The 14,448-nt window shown below is 40.1% G+C and overlaps 1 pseudogene; it reads right to left on the reverse strand.

The window, feature by feature from the left end:
• Window positions 1–2,936: 2,936 nt before the first annotated feature.
• Window positions 2,937–13,970, reverse strand: LOC142748022 (bombesin-like; annotated as a pseudogene).
• Between the last annotated feature and the right edge of the window lie 478 nt (window positions 13,971–14,448).

Below are 14,448 nucleotides of genomic sequence, written 5' to 3' on the forward strand. Positions count from 1 at the left end.
ATGTGAGAAATTACTGCTAAAGTTCTAAGCCTTGTAACGTCCTAGAAAAATAAAAGGACGTTCAAAAAACAATGCCAATCTAAAGTAGACAAATAAGAGATATTAATTTGTGACTATTTTGTGTGGTATAACTGCCTGTCTTACAAGCAGAAACATTAAAATTTAGAAAAATGCAAATTTTTCACTAAAGTTTGGTGTTTTTCACAATTTAATAATGAATGTATCGGGCAAATTTTTACAGTAACATAAAGTCCAATGTGTCAGGAAAAAACAATCTCAGAATCACTTGGATAGGTTAAAGCATTCCGAAGTTATTACCACATAACGTGAAACATGTCAGATTTGAAAAATGAGGCTCTGTCAGGAAGGTCAAAAGGGGCACAAAGAGGGAAGGCGTTAAAGGAGCAACTTATTGTACATTTGGAAATTTGCCTTCTAGGTACAGAGTCTCAGATTACAATTAGACTCTTTCCCAGATAAACTGTAATGTACTGTAATTTATCTTTCCCTGTTTTTTGGATTAAATGAGAAATGACAGCCATGTGCAACCCAAACACATATGCATAAATACGACATTACTTTAGCTAGAAGAACTTAATCCATTGACACCATACCTAGGTCCTAGGCAATAATTGTCTGAGATTGAACAAGAGAAATAAGCATCTATGGCCGTCATGTGATCATCATGGCCCATACATTAACATAGAACTATATAGGTGACTGCACCCTGCTAGTGATATCACTGCTGGGAAAACCAATATCAACAGGACTGTTGACATGTGGTACAGTACTTGTAGTGATAGAAGGATGTTTCTGGTAGCTTTTCCATAATAAGCCATGTTTGATTAAGTAGGCAGGTTGAATTATGACATGTATTGTTTAGTTATTGATTTCTTTATTTCTTTCCATTCTTTATGCCGTGCTTGGACGTGTAATACACCATAACATGCCATTAGTACAGAGAGAATGATGTTTTACTTTGTGTGCAAAGAATGCCTTTTATTTATAGATTTGCTTAGACAGAACACTGTCCACAATGGCATTAAATATACTATATATATACACAACCATTCAAAAGTTTAGGGTCACTTAGAAATGTCCTTATTTTTGAAAGAAAAGCACAGTTTTTTTTCAATGAAGATAACATTAAATGAATCAGAAATACACTCTATACATCGTTAGTGTGCTAAATGACTATTCTAGCTGCAAACGTCTGGTTTTTAATGCAATATCTACATAGGTGTATAGAGGCCCATTTCCAGCAACCATCACTCCAGTGTTCTAATGGTACATTGTGTTTGCTAACTTTGTTAGGAGGCTAATGGATGAGTAGAAAACACTTGAAAACCCTTGTGCAATTATGTTAGCACCGCTGTAAACATTTTTGCTGTTTAGAGGAGCTATAAAACTGACCTTCCTTTGAGCTAGCCGAGAATCTGGAGCATTACATTTGTGGGTTCGATTAAACTCTCAAAATGGCTAGAAAAAGAGTGCTTTCATGTGAAACTCGACAGTCTATTCTTGTTCTTAGAAATGAAGGCTATTCCATGCGAGAAATTGCCAAGAAACAGAAGATTTCCTACAACGGTGTGTACTACTCCCTTCAGAGGACAGCACAAACAGGCTCTAACCAGAGTTGAAAGAGAAATGGGATGCCCCGCTGCACAACTGAGCAACAAGACAAGTACATTAGAGTCTCTAGTTTGAGAAATAGACGCCTCACAGGTCCTCAACTGGCAGCTTCATTAAATAGTACCCGCAAAACGCCAGTGTCAACGTCTACAGTGAAGAGGCGACTCCGGGATGCTGGCCTTCAGGGCAGTGTGGCAAAGAAAAAGCCATATCTGAGACTGGCTAATAAAAGGAAAAGATTAATATGGGCAAAAGCACACAGACATTGGACAGAGGAAGATTGGAAAAAAGTGTTATGGACAGATGAATCGAAGTTTGACGTGTTTGGATCACACAGAAGAACATTTGTGAGACGCAGAACAACTGAAAAGATGCTGGAAGAGTGCCTGACGCCATCTGTCAAGCATGGTGGAGGTAATGTGATGGTCTGGGGTTGCTTTGGTGCTGGTAAAGTGGGAGATTTGTACAAGGTAAAAGGGATTTTGAATAAGGAAGGCTATCACTCCATTTTGCAACGCCATGCCATACCCTGTGGACAGCGCTTGATTGGAGCCAATTTCATCCTACAACAGGACAATGACCCAAAACACACCTCCAAATTATGCAAGAACTATTTAGGGAAGAAGCAGACAGCTGGTATTCTATCTGTAATGGAGTGGCCAGCGCAGTCACCAGATCTCAACCCCATAGAGCTGTTGCGGGAGCAGCTTGACCGTATGGTACGCAAGAAGTGCCCATCAAGCCAATCCAACTTGTGGGAGGGGCTTCTGGAAGCATGGGGTGAAATTTCTCCCGATTACCTCAGCAAATTAACAGCTAGAATGCCAAAGGTCTGCAATGCTGTAATTGCTGCAAATGGAGCATTCTTTGATGAAAGCAAATTTTGAAGGAGAAAATTATTATTTCAAGTAAAAATCATTATTTCTAACCTTGCCAATGTCTTGACTATATTTTCTAGTCATTTTGCAACTCATTTAATAAATATAAGTGTGAGTTTTCATGGAAAACACAAAATTGTCTGGGTGATCCCAAAGTTTTGAACGGTAGTGTGTGTATATATATATATATATATATATATATATATATATATATATATATATATACTTAGCATGAAAGTAACTAATTGTTATCACTTAACATTAAGAAATAAAATGGAAGGTTCTAAATGAAAACAATCCCATTCTCATTAGTATTTTCTTTTTATTTGTTAACAATAGCCTTTGAAATGTCTGAAATAAGTTTGGTATCTCAGGCACAAATATATATATATATTTCTTATATGTAGATGAAAATAAATATCTTCTCTACTTCTGGGACATTTTAAAACACTGCTCCAGGATTTTCCTTCGTATTCGCTGGAAAATATAAAAAAGACAATTAGCATAAGTCGGTAATAGCAGCAAGCAGCCAATAAGCATCAGACATTCAGAAAGACGTAGAAAACCTGTAGGGAAATACAGTACTGAAGCTTCAGCTCTAAAAGATCAGATTTGACCATATTCCTCACAGGAATCTAATATGTTGTTAATATCCTGTAGGAAAATCTGCGTGGTTTGTTTAATTCTATAAATCCTATTTCCAGTACGCGTTTCAAATCCGCACTATTTCACTGTCTGACATGTGACCTAATAGCATAGTTCTGTGTATTACCGTCATCTGAGCACTGATCTCTTCTGACAGAAATCCAACAGAATTCTGAATTTACTTTTCTACCTGAACAGCAAATATCATGTAATTAAAAAGTTGTAAAGGGTAAGTAAACAAGCAAATTACAAAGTAACACAAAGTTCACATCTCGGTCATAGGAACAGAATAACGGAAGTGCCCAATCCGTCAAATGACTGATACCAGCGGCGTCCGACAGAAACCATTGACTTTAATGGGCTCTGTCATAGGAGTGCCCTCATAGGACATGTGTAGTTTCAGGAACTTATATCTGCTTATTTGGAGAGGTTAGTGCACTCTGTAACACTAACCTTGTGAATATATTTATAGCTTAACTAACTTTTCAATGTCTCTTCAATAACTGAATGACAAGGTGTAGCAGAGGGTAGATGCGTGAGCTCTTATAACTGTATCTAGTCTCATGAATCCATTTTTCATTTGCGGATTAGGAAGAACAATAAACCTGCAGTATTCCATGTTTTTGTTACCTTTGTGTAAATTCCAACCATGAAGGCAACCACTTGAACATTTCTCTTGTTTTAAATGAGCACACTCATAGGATGTCCTACATACCTGTGCTCCCTGGAGTTGAATGGGTGAAAGTGCCCTGTTGCTCTCATGGGAGAGTAGCTCTCACGTGTCTCATAGCTGATTCCTCCATATCTCGTTCACTATATGTGTCCCGAAGGCTCTTCTTACCCATTAAGTGTCCTAACGAGAGAAATAATGTGACAGTCAGTGTTGATGCTTGTAGACTGCACCTTACCCATACACAGCCTGTAACTTATACAGACACCTTATTATGGTTGTCCGGTTTGGAAAAACCTATTTTCAAATACCCTAGTAGGAAATTCTGAGTTAATGGAGGGGGAGTCCCCATTCAGGACCCCAGCTATTAGCCAGAGCGGAGATCAGAGTGCGAGCTGTTCCTTGTAGCCGGAGTACCTGAAACATCTGTGAATTACATGGACACGCCATTGATTTTAATAGTTTTTGTGTAATGCTTAATATATATTGTGGAGGCTCTGCAGCAGAATTAAACACTTGGTGCCAGGCCCGCAGAGTACAGCTCAACACTTGGGGAGCATTTAAACAAAACGAAATTGTCTGAAGTGGACAACCCTCCGGTAAACACTCTGGTAAGAATTTTTATCTGCTGTGTGGATCAGATATATGATATACGCTCAATGTGAGTCACATATTATTGCATAGTGAAAATGACTTCGGATCCACACAGCAGATGCTGTAGGAGTCGGACAGTCACAGTGCGGGTCACGTGACATAATGGCCGGCTCGTATTGGAGAAGATAGTTCGGCAATAAAGCACCTGCTAAAATGATTACCTGCAATACCTTTTACCGGATGTTCTTTCTCAATCCAAGATAAAAAAATAATTCTGTGCTGCTTTAAATCATGTTTTTTTTCTACACATTTATGACTCTTCTCATGAATTATAAACTCTCTACACTTATATACCCTGGGTTTTCCATGGGAAGGTTAGGTTTGAGAATTAGGCATGTCATAATTTGTGACTTCATGTGCAGCATTAATGGTACCTGATGAAGTCCTTTTAGTCACCAGAGTAATTTATAATGGACAATTTGCTTCAATAATGTTGCAGCATTTTCACCTTAAAAAAATGAACAATACATCCGATAAATCTTGGCCAGAACAGAGCTGATATCCAATGTTTTTCCCAATTGTCATCCAATTATGAGTTATTTTCTATTGTGCAAATGACCGATAAATGTCAGACAATGTATCAAAATCCTGATCCATCCTGCTCGGTACTATCGGCCAATTGGTTGTCATAAAAGGTTGTTTTGTGTTTTCCATTGTTCTTCTCCCTAATGCGTCGGCCGATATTTGACTGTGCATGGATGTGAATGTTTGTAGTGGTATCCATGCTGTACAACAGGTTGGTTGACCATTTTTTTAATTGGTTGAAATCTCACGTCTAGTAGTACACATTGGGCATTTGTTATGCACAGGGAAGTGGTTTCTCTTTGTTCCTTGTTTTCCTAGTATGGGATTTATTGTATGTAAAGGGGTTTTATTTGGATATGTTGTCATATTGTCTGCAGCTGATAGCAGGGGCTCTCCCATCCACCTCGATGAGATTTTAACAGCGGTGAATACAAAATGTTTTAGGTATTACAGAGATTTATATTAGTGGTCGTCCGTTGTTTTAATAACTTTTGCAGTCCTGCAGAGCCAGAAGCTTTGGTGGGTGCAACACTTGGGTTTATCTAATAGGAGAGTTTTCACCAAGAATAACGTGTATTTATGGGCACAAACTGCCGACCTTGTAACAGTTTTGATCAGTTTAACAAATGATAACCGCTTGCTCACTGATCTTTTTCCTGAACTCCTGAAGTTTTCATTTTTACAGGTGGTGTAATGAATCAATTATCTCTTTGTTTCCAATAATAAAATAAAAACATGAACTATGTTGTATTTTATTGCACTGCCATCCAAACGTCTCAACTCAAACCATGCCTGAAAAATGGCCCAAATGGTTTTGCCAGAGGGACCTCCTAACTGATGGGTGATTTACGTATTTGGGCAATTGTAAAAGTGTTTGAAAATAAAATATTTCCTTTCATTGTAACATTTGAGATGTATTTCTAAATAAATCATCAGATCAACCTCTACATCCACAACCAATATGTGAACATAGAGTGTTACCCATGAACCTACCCTATTTAGGAACACAATCAACAGACCAAAAATAATATATATTGCACCCACTAATAGAAAAATGAAACATAAATTTTAATGATTATTAAAAATGTATATCAACATGGTGCACAATACTAGGCATTCAAAATCACATCCCCCTGGCTGGATAATAGATCACGTATAGTAATTTTTGCATTCTATTGATTGACCTGTATTTATTTTTACAGGCAGTCGATTACTATGATTGATGCCATGCTGGACCCTGCCACCCGGAGACCTAGCTGGTATGGGATGCTCCAAACAAGGAAGGTTGTATATCTCTTTCAAATATTGTCACTGTCACGAAGGGTCTGTGGACCCACTGGGTCATACCGTCTTGGCGGTAGGGCAGCTAGCCAACAGGGCGCAGGTCACAGTCTATGGTATATAGGGTACCTGTGGCAGCACGGACAGTAGCTTGGCAGGAACTAGGCAGCAGGTGGACATCAGGCGTGGAGAAGCAGGCAAGAGTGGTATCCAGCACAGCACGACTATAGCAAGCACGGCACTAGATCGGGATACAGGTACAGGAACGGGAACGGGAACACTGGGAGCAGAAAACACTAGGGGACCATTTGCATAGACAGACTAAGGGATACACAACAACGCTCAGGCATAGAACTAGGGGGCTGGACCCCTCTTATAGTCCAGGGTACTCACGGGTCAAAGTTCGTCCATCCGGTCCGGTGCGCGCGCTGCCCCTGTAAGAACGGGCACGAGCGTGCGCGCGCACCCTACGGGATCCGGCAGAAGTGAGTGGACGTGAGTGCTGGCTTCTCCTGAGGAGGAGGCTGGGGCCAGCGCTTGCCGACTCGTGGCTGCGGCTGTCAGGGCAATGTTGGAGCTGACAGCCCGCAGCCACGGACATTACAGTCTTCTATATGTTATTATGTATTCCTGCTGATATTTATCCGGTATTATGCCTCTGCAAAGTTGTTCCAGCACTATTGGATGCTATTTAAATTTTGACGTGTCCACCCGACATGTTTTACACGGTATACCGGCATCATCGTTTTTTGTGTCTGAGTCCCCTAATGACGATGGTATACCCAGTAAAACAGGACCGGCGTTCAAAGTAAATAAGAGGAGTGGGGACTGCCCTTTCATCGCGTCACAGAAAATTCCTGTGACGTGATCAAAGCCCATAACTTGTATGGCCAGACAGCCCAGGATCCAATGAAGGACCCCAGGGCTGTCTAACCATATTTCCTGTTGTTAGGGCATACTTAGGTATGCCCCAACAACTGCCTGTGTACAATCAGTACACAGGCTAATGTACTGGCATATAGATATATGCCAGTACATTACTGTTAAAAAATCAAAATCAAAATGAAAAATCCCTTTATGGGATTAAAAAAAAAAGTAAAAAACATTAATGTTGAATATAAAAAAATACACAGAAATACACATTTTTAAAATAAATAAACTTTTTAAAATATAAGTCCCAAAACATGAAATAATATTGATATATTTGGTATCGCCACGGGAGGAGGGGGCTGTGTAGCGCTATATACAAGGGGAGAGGGGGCTGTTTAGCGCTATATACAGGGGGGGAATTGCTGTGCAGTGCTATATATGCAAGGGAATGAGCGGGGCTGTGTAGCACTATATACAGGGGGCTGTGTGGCAGTATCTACAGGGGTCTGTGTGGGACTATCTACTTGGGGGTTCTGTGTGGCACTATCTACTTGGGGGGTCTGTGTGGCACTATCACCAGGGGGGGGGGTCTGTGTGGCACTATCTACAGGGGGGGTCTGTGTGGCACTATGTATAGGGGGGCTGTGTGGCGCTATCTACAGGGTTCTGTATGGCACTATCTATAGGGGGGTTTTGTGGCAGTATCTACAGATGCGGGGGTCTGCATGTGGCGCTATTTGCAGGGGGCTGCATGTGGAGCTATCTGCAGGTGGATGACACTATCTACAGGAGGGTGTGTGTGATGCTATCTACAGGGGGGGCTGTGTGTGTCGCTATCTACAGAGGGGTGAAACTGTCTACAAGGGGATGTGTGTGGCGCTATCTACAGGGGCTGTGTGGCGCTCTTTACAGGTGTCTGTGGCACTATCTACAGGGTGTGTGTGTGCATCGCTATCTACAGGCGGTCTGTGTGGCGCTATCTATAGGGCCAGTGGTGTAAGAGTGGGGTTCTTTCATTGATTCCTATTATTGGTGTTTATAACTGTCTATTTTACTGATGGACTTGTAATATTATAGTATTTAAAAAAGTAATTTAAAACTAATTTAAAATAAGTTTTCTTATTCTATTATTTAGTCGCTATATTAGAGCTTCCTGGGGGTATTACTTTTGGTCATCAGATTGCCCACCATTGATGGAGACTTGACCTGCTCCCTAACTGCCCCGCTCAGGAGCTGACAAGACTTAGAGGGAACATTGCTTAAGGGCTTAATATACATTTATATAGTGTGATGACATCATTGTGCAGTCAGCAGAATAAGTCACTGACCATGAATCCAGGTTGTGATTGAAACCATTGCAACTCTCCTGGGTACACAGAGGAAAAAGTAGAAAACTCCTCACACAAAGTCCTCAGCAAATCCAGTCACAACATGCACAGACTCCCAATAGGTGTGTATATTGCAGTGTGGATCACTTGATGAAGTGCATAAAACTATACTTTTATTCCGGAAGACATTTTGTGACCTGTTTTTATGGATTACTGAACTTTATAATTTCCTGAAACTTTAAGTTTCATGCAAATTCTGTGAGTAGTGGACTTCCTCAGCATGCTGCGGCTCATACAAGGTCCTGACGCCAGGCAGTGTCAGGATGTTGTATGACTAATGACGTTGAGTGCTACGTCACATATAAGACTCTGACGCTGCCCGGCGTAAGGGCTTTGTATATGCTGTAGCATGCTGAGCGAGCCTGACGGGACCCGAAGGGAAGAAGAGGAGCGGTGAGGGGAGTGTACTTATTTTTTATTTTATAGTATGTCCGATGGAAAGGGGGGAATGGATTGTGCAATGCAGTGGTGGTTATGCCACAATCGGCTCGCAAGGTCAGTTGAAAGATGCGACTCTTTATTAGGAGGTGTTCTCTTCTTAATAAATGTGTCACATCTTACACCAACTTTCTTTCTATTTAGACTGGTGTATGAAATGCAAGTCTTTAAAAATCCCCCCATAGGGTCTAATATACTTTATACTAATAGACATTGACCTAGTAATAGAGGATGGTATGATTGCAATAAAAACTGTGCCGCCTATTCCTCAAGGCCCACAGGCATTCCTACCACAAAAAGTAGCAAAAACCGACAGTGGATGGGCCACTGTTTGGAACAGTTGAACTGCTGCCTTCAACCACTACTCCGCTTATACCCCTGCACTGTACTACATCAATTCATCTGCGGAGCTTGCCTTTAGCGCATGTTACTAGATGAAACACTGGAGAGCTATTTCTCTTGATGAACTGGCGCAGTTTAGTTAAATCTGTGTTGTGTAGCTTGCTGCTTAAAGGGAACATGTCATCCACATTATGCTGCCCTCTCTGATTTCAGCGGTCTGTCACTTATGGGCTAATGTGAACCTTTTTCTGAGAACTTATATTCAGAGCCCAGGAAGCGGCGCCAGAAATTAGTGCGGTGTATTCATGAGTTGTCGCTAGCTGCGCAGACTTGCTGCTGATTGACAGATGTCTCCGTATGCACAGTAAATAGGGAGACCTGTCAATCAGTAGAAAGTGGACGGAGCTAGCGGCAGCTCAAGAACGCACTCATCTCTGGCCACTGAAATCAGCGTGTCTGTCACTATATTATGCTTCTCCCAGAGAGGGCAGCATAATGTAGATGAGTAGAGGGGTGTATGAAGAACTGCTATCAGACATGTGGGCAGTGCAGGAGGGCAGGAGTGGGGATCCCTGGTGATAGGGACTTGTTGTCTTTTCTTTCCATTAATCCAGATGGATTGGAATGTCAAAACATTTTTTAAGCATCTATTTAATTAATTAATCTGGGTTGTAAACCAAGCAGTGCAAAATAATTGCTTAAAACTGATTGACATGTGTAATACAATTGTCTTCAACAATTACTGTTTATAAATGTGTTTTTTTTTAGCTCAAATATCGGTTTTTTTCATTTATCAATATTAAGAGGTAGGACTGACACATTTATACTGTTCTGTATGAAATTCAATTTTCAGTGTTGTGCATGGTGCTGGGAGTGTTAATCAAAAGTCACCTGCACAAGATTATTTGATACCTCTGATTTATTTTATTTCTCGATCCTGTTACAATCTTATTTTTTTAGCATTTTATTTTTGATTCTGTGTGGGTGCAAATGAGGATCAAGCGCTGATCGAGAATACAGCATCTTGATTGGTGCTTGTTTACTCCATTCAAATGGAGCAATGATCGGACTGTATGGGGAAAAACGATTATTAATACGATCTTTGGTCCACATAAATTTGCATCTTGTCAACAGCACATGGAAAAATCTTCAGATAACAAGGGTATAGGAAGATTGTTATGTATGGATGTGTACGGGAAGTTTAGTATCTGCCTTCATTGAATGATGGCTTCATAATCATGTCATTATTCTAGGAGGTCAATAGTGTATCCCACTTACCTCACTAAACATGGTTGGCAGTGCCTTAGGGAGTGGGTTGCCTGAATTTACGCAGAAAACAAACGTACACAAGGGTATGTATGTATATATACACATATATATTGCATTTGGAAAGTCTTCAGATTGGCTGCAGCAGTCACATGGGATGAAACGTCATCCCAGTAGGCCGGCCTGGACGAAGAAGCACAGAATTCTGGGTAAGTATAAGAATTATTATTTTTATTAAGTTTGTTGAGTTAAGATTTTTGCGACAGAATCGCAGCTTTTTCCGCTGCAAAAATCGCAACCTAAAAGCAGTGATTGCGCAAATACAATTGACATGCTGCGGATTAAAAAGCCGCACTGCAGGTCAATTTCTGAGCGGTTTTTATGATTATCATTTACGCATCGCGTGGATGAGATTTGTTCAAATTTCATCCAATCTGCTGCTACTGTATTATGCTGTGGATTTTCCACAGTGATATACGTTGCGGAAAATCTGCAGTATTTACGCTACGTGTGAACCCTAAAAGAAACAACTATTTCAATTTTATTATAGACCCCAAGACACATACCTAGAATGTTATTTCCAATTGACTGGAAATAGTTTGATGTGAGAAATCGTGACACTTTAGTTTGTTCGGATGGAAACAATATTTATGGTTTTATTGTATGTAGAATAATTTTTCTGTTCATCCCTCTGAATGTTGGGGGATGTGATGGTTGGTAGTGGGTAATGTTAAAGTGTAGCTAAACGTCTGACAAACTTCTGACATGTTATAGTGACATGTCATAAGTTTGGATTGGGGGTCCGAGCACTGAGACCCCCACCAATCGCTAGAACGAAGCAGTTGAAGTGCTCATGTCAGCGCTCAGCCGCTTCGTGTCTGTTTGGCTTTTTCCGGAAAGCCGATGTATCGGAGTATGAGCTCATACACTTTTTATTGAGTCCGTACTGCGATACATTTATTTCCGGAAAAAGCCAAACAGACATGAATCGGCTGAGTGCTCACACGAGCGCTTCAGCTGCTTGGTTCTAGCGATTGGTGGGGGTCTCAGTGCTCGGACCCCCACCAATCCAAACTTCTGACATGTCACTATGACATGTCAGAAGTTTGTCAAACGTTTAGCTACACTTTAATATTCTTATCTGTGTTTTTTTATGAATGTTTAAACATCCGTAGTTTCCTTCATTTAACCTCCAGCCCTGTTTTGTCTCTCAGAGCTTCTAAGCCTATGAAAGCCGGTCATAATATAATACGGTAGATTGTAGTATCTGACTTATTTGTTTGCGTATGTAGGTCTGACTAAGTATATATAACACCCTTAAGATCAGAGAAAGCAAATACTCTAGTTTATTCTGCAATTTAGTGTTCCAAGCCACATAGCTCCATTCATTTTTCAGCCCCTTAAAATTCTTTTCTCAGGGGAATGTTTTTTTGTTTGTTTTTTGCAAAATGGGTGCATTTTTACAAATAGAAACATATAACTGCAGAAAAGATAAGTGATGTCAGTCATCCAAATCTAACCAGAAGGGTCTACTGTTTAATTCCATAGCGTAAAGCAACTGCCTAGCTTTGGTGAGCAGCACAACTTGTTTCTGGTCAACATAAATGTTTTTATGGTTTCGCACTGGAAAAATGTTGTATCCACAATGTTTATGCCAGCTTGCGTTATATCTACATGGACAATATAACAACAGGCTTCAGACTTCATGGCTACTCGTAGATATATTTCTGTTTGTATGTATATATGATATAACATATTAACATACTTGAGAAATATTCATATTTAACTACAGTCATATTTCAAAATAATAAACTAAGTTCATATACAAGTATAACAATAAGGGATATTTCTATAAAGGTAACTGTATATAAAGTTTATACATTTATTGTCTTAATAATTTCATTTTTATCATGAGAATAATTTTTAAGGCTTCATCTATTTCTGCATTGAGTAAACATTAACAATGTCATTGTTCAGCCTCAACCTGCTACAAAAGTTTTTGTGTTTTAGACAATATGGGTAAAGCAGGTCATAAAAGTAAAAAATTGCCCCCGATCTTAAGAGCAATGAATATTTTTCAATATTGGGATGGTAGTCATTAAAGGAAAATATTTTTTTGCAGTGTTGCAAATATTGTTTACAAGCATAGGAGAGCGTGAGTTCCTTTATCATCTCTTCATTTAAATGTGTAATACATATGTACAGATAGTATCTTTAATTCACTTTACATAATGTTATTTGCTTATCCCGTATCACCCATCATTTTCCGAATTGTTTTACTCCATATTATATGTGTCATTACTGCATTATCACCCTATGAAACCTGCCACTGACACTTTTTACAAGTCCTTGTCCTTTTACCCTACCAATTACCCTGTTATTTGGACTTCTTGTTATAGAATACTGCCAAACTGTTTAGCATGACACCTTATTCTCACAAGGTCATTAAACAAGTCATTGTTGTCAGATTCATTTGCATGTTTATAGGTTTGGTCTTTAACTTTTAGGGCAGGTTCAGACGTGGCGGAATTGCTGTGGAATTCCGCTGCGGACAGTCCGCAGTGGAATTCTCCAGCGACCGTTTTTTACATTTGTTTCAATACATTTTTAGGCAAGTTAGCTCAGACGTTGCGGAAAATAGGCTGCAGTGCGGAATTTTCCGTCTGCAGCATGCACTGTCTGTTGTGGAGAAGAAGCGGAATTTCACTGCGGATTTCAGCCTTTGCAATGCAAAAACTGAAATCTGTGGCAAGTCCGCTGTCTTCTCTGCAACGTCTTAATTACATGTCAAATATGCAAATGTTGGTGCAGATTTGTTGTGTTTTGCCCCAAATCTGCACCAACATTTGCAGCGGAAAAACTCTGCAACGTCTGAACATGCCCTTAGTGTTCATTTTACTCTACTTCTATTTGATGCTAGTCTCTTTATAAAAGAAGAAAAATAAGACCTTGTTGTCAATGCACTTTTCCTCTGCTTGATACTGACCCCAGATCAAAATAAATATTTCGATTCAGCAGCTCTCTGGGGCTAGGTTCACACTGTGCCCTTTTGTTGTGTTTTTAACATGCGTCTCACAATAGGAGTTCATCAACCAAAACAAATAAAATGCATGTTAAGAACTCAACAAAAATGCACAGTGTGAACCCAGCTTTATGTCTATTGTAAAAGTTCTACTTACCAACTGCCCACTGTTGGCGTCTATGAAGTGACTTGATTTTGCCTAGTCTGACAGTTTCTTCAGGGAGCGCCATACCAACCGTGAGTGAGACAAAGGAGAAAAGAAGTAGGTGAGTAAGGAACCCGATGGTCAGGATTCTAGTGAGGGAAACTGCAAACATGTCTGTGCTTTGCGTTCTGTGCTCTGCGATGTGTGAGTCTGAGGGATGTGTGCACTGATCTTTCTTCTCTAGCCTCCATCACTTTATATAGTAGGTGCTCAGGGAGGGGGGCAGCAGGCTTGTGATGAATAACCCACGTGTTTGTACTGTGTGCAGGGTGCAGGGCTTAACCCAGAGGCGTAGCTAGGTTCTCCTGCACCCAGGGCAAAGATTCAGATTGGTGCCCCCACCCCAACTTCTTTCCCGACATCTCCTTCCCCCTCGACATATTTGCTTTCTCTACCACTCAATGAAGTGACTTTTTTGTCATAATTTTTTTAATGTAACTCAAGCATCAAAACATTTCTACATTTTACAAGCAATATAATTATATAAGGCAGTTTAACATGAAAATAAATTAAAAGAATATAAATGAAAAAGGCCACATACAGCCCCCCATTTGTAGATAGCACCACACACAGCCCCCTTGTAGATAGTGCCACACACAGCCCCCCATTGTAGATAACATCACACACAGCCC

This window comes from Rhinoderma darwinii, chromosome 3 (genome assembly GCF_050947455.1).
Source record: "Rhinoderma darwinii isolate aRhiDar2 chromosome 3, aRhiDar2.hap1, whole genome shotgun sequence".
NCBI lineage: Eukaryota > Metazoa > Chordata > Amphibia > Anura > Rhinodermatidae > Rhinoderma > Rhinoderma darwinii.